The following is a 6,916-nucleotide window of genomic DNA, read 5'->3' on the forward strand; positions in this document are numbered from 1 at the left end:
TGTCATAAATATAAAGTGCGAGTGTCCTCGTCAAATTATCCTTATATCCGAAGTCAAATATTCCAACTAATTGGGCACTTAAACTATAATTACACCAAGTGTCCTTGTATATAATTCACCCCTGTTTTAATAAGTCCATTAACTATTAATCCATTCCCGTGTTCGGTTAAATGAATGATTATTAGTACTTATAAATATCCCGCCCATCGTATCCGATCGAGTGTATGTGATTATTTATAGGTACGTCCAATTGTAAATCTTTATATTAAATTAACAAACTATCATTTAATTAAACAAATATAAAGCCCATTAATAGCCCATAGTCTAATTTCCACAAGTGTCGTTCTTTTGTCCAAACCCCAATTATGGTACAAAGCCCAATTACCCAATTTTAATATTTACCCCAACATCACGATTACTTCGGCTTAAATAAGCATACTAATAACTTAGCTACGAGACATTAATTTAAAAAGGTTGAACATAACTTACAATGATTAATAATAGCGTAGCGTTACACGGACAGAATTTTGAAATGTCCCGTTCTTATTGATTAAAAACGTTCCATATTAATTGATTTCGTTGCGAGGTTTTGACCTCTATATGAGACGTTTTTCAAAGACTGCATTCATTTTTAAACAAACCATAACCTTTATTTCATCAATAAAGGTTTAAAAAGCTTTACGTAGATTATCAAATAATGATAATCTAAAATATCCTGTTTACACACGACCATTACATAATGGTTTACAATACAAATATGTTACAACAAAATAAGTTTCTTGAATGCAGTTTTTACACAATATCATACAAGCATGGACTCCAAATCTTGTCCTTATTTAAGTATGCGACAGCGGAAGCTCTTAATAATCACCTGAGAATAAACATGCTTAAAACGTCAACAAAAATGTTGGTGAGTTATAGGTTTAACCTATATATATCAAATCGTAACAATAGACCACAAGATTTCATATTTCAATACACATCCCATACATAGAGATAAAAATCATTCATATGGTGAACACCTGGTAACCGACAATAACAAGATGCATATATAAGAATATCCCCATCATTCCGGGACACCCTTCGGATATGATATAAATTTCGAAGTACTAAAGCATCCGGTACTTTGGATGGGGTTTGTTAGGCCCAATAGATCTATCTTTAGGATTCGCGTCAATTAGGGTGTCTGTTCCCTAATTCTTAGATTACCAGACTTAATAAAAAGGGGCATATTCGATTTCGATAATTCAACCATAGAATGTAGTTTCACGTACTTGTGTCTATTTTGTAAATCATTTATAAAACCTGCATGTATTCTCATCCCAAAAATATTAGATTTTAAAAGTGGGACTATAACTCACTTTCACAGATTTTTACTTCGTCGGGAAGTAAGACTTGGCCACTGGTTGATTCACGAACCTATAACAATATATACATATATATCAAAGTATGTTCAAAATATATTTACAACACTTTTAATATATTTTGATGTTTTAAGTTTATTAAGTCAGCTGTCCTCGTTAGTAACCTACAACTAGTTGTCCACATTTAGATGTACAGAAATAAATCGATAAATATTATCTTGAATCAATCCACGACCCAGTGTATACGTATCTCAGTATTGATCACAACTCAAACTATATATATTTTGGAATCAACCTCAACCCTGTATAGCTAACTCCAACATTCACATATAGAGTGTCTATGGTTGTTCCGAAATATATATAGATGTGTCGACATGATAGGTCGAAACATTGTATACGTGTCTATGGTATCTCAAGATTACATAATATATAATACAAGTTGATTAAGTTATGGTTGGAATAGATTTGTTACCAATTTTCACGTAGCTAAAATGAGAAAAATTTTCCAATCTTGTTTTACCCATAACTTCTTCATTTTAAATCCGTTTTGAGTGAATCAAATTGCTATGGTTTCATATTGAACTCTATTTTATGAATCTAAACAAAAATAGTATAGGTTTCTAGTCGGAAAAATAAGTTACAAGTCGTTTTTGTAAAGGTAGTCATTTCAGTCGAAAGAACGACGTCTAGATGACCATTTTAGAAAACATACTTCCACTTTGAGTTTAACCATAATTTTTGGATATAGTTTCATGTTCATAATAAAAATCATTTTCTCAGAATAACAACTTTTAAATCAAAGTTTATCATTGTTTTTAATTAACTAACCCAAAACAGCCCGCGGTGTTACTACGACGGCGTAAATCCGGTTTTACGGTGTTTTTCGTGTTTCCAGGTTTTAAATCATTAAGTTAGCATATTATATAGATATAGAACATGTGTTTAGTTGATTTTAAAAGTCAAGTTAGAAGGATTAACTTTTGTTTGCGAACAAGTTTAGAATTAACTAAACTATGTTCTAGTGATTACAAGTTTAAACCTTCGAATAAGATAGCTTTATATGTATGAATCGAATGATGTTATGAACATCATTACTACCTTAAGTTCCTTGGATGAACCTACTGGAAAAGAGAAAAATGGATCTAGCTTCAATGGATCCTTGGATGGCTCAAAGTTCTTGAAGCAAAATCATGACACGAAAACAAGTTCAAGTAAGATCATCACTTGAAATAAGATTGTTATAGTTATAGAAATTGAACCAAAGTTTGAATATGATTATTACCTTGTATTAGAATGATAACCTACTGTAAGAAACAAAGATTTCTTGAGGTTGGATGATCACCTTACAAGATTGGAAGTGAGCTAGCAATCTTGAAACTATTCTTGATTTTATGAAACTAGAACTTTTGAAATTTATGAAGAACACTTAGAACTTGAAGATAGAACTTGAGAGAGATCAATTAGATGAAGAAAATTGAAGAATGAAAGTGTTTGTAGGTGTTTTTGGTCGTTGGTGTATGGATTAGATATAAAGGATATGTAATTTTGTTTTCATGTAAATAAGTCATGAATGATTACTCATATTTTTGTAATTTTATGAGATATTTCATGCTAGTTGCCAAATGATGGTTCCCACATGTGTTAGGTGACTCACATGGGCTGCTAAGAGCTGATCATTGGAGTGTATATACCAATAGTACATACATCTAAAAGCTGTGTATTGTACGAGTACGAATACGGGTGCATACGAGTAGAATTGTTGATGAAACTGAACGAGGATGTAATTGTAAGCATTTTTGTTAAGTAGAAGTATTTTGATAAGTGTCTTGAAGTCTTTCAAAAGTGTATGAATACATATTAAAACACTACATGTATATACATTTTAACTGAGTCGTTAAGTCATCGTTAGTCGTTACATGTAAATGTTGTTTTGAAACCTTTAGGTTAACGATCTTGTTAAATGTTGTTAACCCAATGTTTATAATATCAAAAGAGATTTTAAATTATTATATTATCATGATATTATGATGTACGAATATCTCTTAATATGATATATATACATTAAATGTCGTTACAACGATAATCGTTACATATATGTCTCGTTTCAAAATCATTAAGTTAGTAGTCTTGTTTTTACATATGTAGTTCATTGTTAATATACTTAATGATATGTTTACATATCATAATATCATGTTAACTATATATATATAACCATATATATGTCATCATATAGTTTTTACAAGTTTTAACGTTCGTGAATCACCGGTCAACTTGGGTGGTCAATTGTCTATATGAAACCTATTTCAATTAATCAAGTCTTAACAAGTTTGATTGCTTAACATGTTGGAAACATTTAATCATGTAAATATCAATCTCAATTAATATATATAAACATGGAAAAGTTCGGGTCACTACAGTACCTACCCGTTAAATAAATTTCGTCCCGAAATTTTAAGCTGTTGAAGGTGTTGACGAATCTTCTGGAAATAGATGCGGGTATTTCTTCTTCATCTGATCTTCACGCTCCCAGGTGAACTCGGGTCCTCTACGAGCATTCCATCGAACCTTAACAATTGGTATCTTGTTTTGCTTAAGTCTTTTAACCTCACGATCCATTATTTCGACGGGTTCTTCGATGAATTGGAGTTTTTCGTTGATTTGGATTTCATCTAACGGAATAGTGAGATCTTCTTTAGCAAAACATTTCTTCAAATTCGAGACGTGGAAAGTGTTATGTACAGCCGCGAGTTGTTGAGGTAACTCAAGTCGGTAAGCTACTGGTCCGACACGATCAATAATCTTGAATGGTCCAATATACCTTGGATTTAATTTCCCTCGTTTACCAAATCGAACAACGCCTTTCCAAGGTGAAACTTTAAGCATGACCATCTCTCCCAATTTCAAATTCTATATCTTTTCTTTTAATGTCAGCGTAGCTCTTTTGTCGACTTTGGGCGGTTTTCAACCGTTGTTGAATTTGGATGATCTTCTCGGTAGTTTCTTGTATAATCTCCGGACCCGTAATCTGTCTATCCCCCACCTCACTCCAACAAATCGGAGACCTGCACTTTCTACCATAAAGTGCTTCAAACGGCGCCATCTCAATGCTTGAATGGTAGCTGTTGTTGTAGGAAAATTCTGCTAACGGTAGATGTCGATCCCAACTGTTTCCGAAATCAATAACACATGCTCGTAGCATGTCTTCAAGCGTTTGTATCGTCCTTTCGCTCTGCCCATCAGTTTGTGGATGATAGGCAGTACTCATGTCTAGACGAGTTCCTAATGCTTGCTGTAATGTCTGCCAGAATCTTGAAATAAATCTGCCATCCCTATCAGAGATAATAGAGATTGGTATTCCATGTCTGGAGACGACTTCCTTCAAATACAGTCGTGCTAACTTCTCCATCTTGTCATCTTCTCTTATTGGTAGGAAGTGTGCTGATTTGGTGAGACGATCAACTATTACCCAAATAGTATCAAAACCACTTGCAGTCCTTGGCAATTTAGTGATGAAATCCATGGTAATGTTTTCCCATTTCCATTCTGGGATTTCGGGTTGTTGAAGTAGACCTGATGGTTTCTGATGCTCAGCTTTGACCTTAGAACACGTCAAACATTCTCCTACGTATTTAGCAACATCGGCTTTTATACCCGGCCACCAAAAATGTTTCTTGAGATCCTTGTACATCTTCCCCGTTCCAGGATGTATTGAGTATCTGGTTTTATGAGCTTCTCTAAGTACCATTTCTCTCATATCTCCAAATTTTGGTACCCAAATCCTTTCAGCCCTATACCGGGTTCCGTCTTCCCGAATATTAAGATGCTTCTCCGATCCTTTGGGTATTTCATCCTTTAAATTTCCCTCTTTTAAAACTCCTTGTTGCGCCTCCTTTATTTGAGTAGTAATGTTATTATGAATCATTATATTCATAGATTTTACTCGAATGGGTTCTCTATCCTTCCTGCTCAAGGCATCGGCTACCACATTTGCCTTCCCCGGGTGGTAACGAATCTCAAAATCGTAATCATTCAATAATTCAATCCACCTACGCTGCCTCATATTCAGTTGTTTCTGATTAAATATGTGTTGAAGACTTTTGTGGTCGGTATATATAATACTTTTGACCCCATATAAGTAGTGCCTCCAAGTCTTTAATGCAAAAACAACCGCGCCTAATTCCAAATCATGCGTCGTATAATTTTGTTCGTGAATCTTCAATTGTCTAGACGCATAAGCAATCACCTTCGTTCGTTGCATTAATACACAACCGAGACCTTGCTTTGATGCGTCACAATAAATCACAAAATCATCATTCCCTTCAGGCAATGACAATATAGGTGCCGTAGTTAGCTTTTTCTTCAATAACTGAAACGCTTTCTCTTGTTCATCATTCCATTCAAATTTCTTCCCTTTATGCGTTAATGCAGTCAAGGATTTTGCTATTCTGGAAAAGTCTTGGATGAACCTTCTGTAGTAACCAGCTAGTCCTAAAAACTGGCGTATGTGTTTCGGAGTTTTCGGGGTTTCCCACTTTTCAACAGTTTCTATCTTTGCCGGATCCACCTTAATACCTTCTTTGTTCACTATGTGACCAAGGAATTGAACTTCTTCCAACCAAAATGCACACTTCGAAAACTTAGCGTACAATTCTTCCTTCCTCAATACTTCTAACACCTTTCTCAAATGTTCACCGTGTTCTTGGTCATTCTTTGAGTAAATAAGTATGTCATCAATGAAAACAATGACAAACTTGTCAAGGTATGGTCCACACACTCGGTTCATAAGGTCCATGAACACAGCTGGTGCATTAGTTAAACCAAACGGCATGACCATAAACTCGTAATGACCGTAACGTGTTCTGAAAGCAGTCTTTGGAATATCATCTTCTTTCACCCGCATTTGATGATACCCGGAACGTAAGTCAATCTTTGAATAAACAGACGAGCCTTGTAGTTGATCAAATAAGTCGTCGATTCTCGGTAGTGGGTAGCGGTTCTTGATGGTAAGTTTGTTCAACTCTCGGTAGTCGATACACAACCTGAATGTACCATCTTTCTTCTTGACAAACAAAACAGGAGCTCCCCACGGTGATGTGCTTGGTCGAATGAAACCACGCTCTAAAAGTTCTTGTAATTGGCTTTGCAGTTCTTTCATCTCGCTGGGTGCGAGTCTGTAAGGAGCACGAGCTATTGGTGCAGCTCCTGGTACAAGATCTATTTGAAATTCAACGGATCGATGTGGGGGTAATCCCGGTAATTCTTTCGGAAATACATCGGGAAATTCTTTTGCAATGGGAACATCATTGATGCTCTTTTCTTCAGTTTGTACTTTCTCGACGTGTGCTAGAACAGCATAGCAACCTTTTCTTATTAGTTTTTGTGCCTTCAAATTACTAATAAGATGTAGCTTCGTGTTGCCCTTTTCTCCGTACACCATTAAGGGTTTTCCTTTTTCTCGTATAATGCGAATTGCATTTTTGTAACAAACGATCTCCGCTTTCACTTCTTTCAACCAGTCCATACCGATTATCACATCAAAACTCCCTAACTCT

The sequence above is a fragment of the Rutidosis leptorrhynchoides genome, chromosome 7, assembly GCF_046630445.1.
Source record: "Rutidosis leptorrhynchoides isolate AG116_Rl617_1_P2 chromosome 7, CSIRO_AGI_Rlap_v1, whole genome shotgun sequence".
NCBI classification, from domain to species: domain Eukaryota; kingdom Viridiplantae; phylum Streptophyta; class Magnoliopsida; order Asterales; family Asteraceae; genus Rutidosis; species Rutidosis leptorrhynchoides.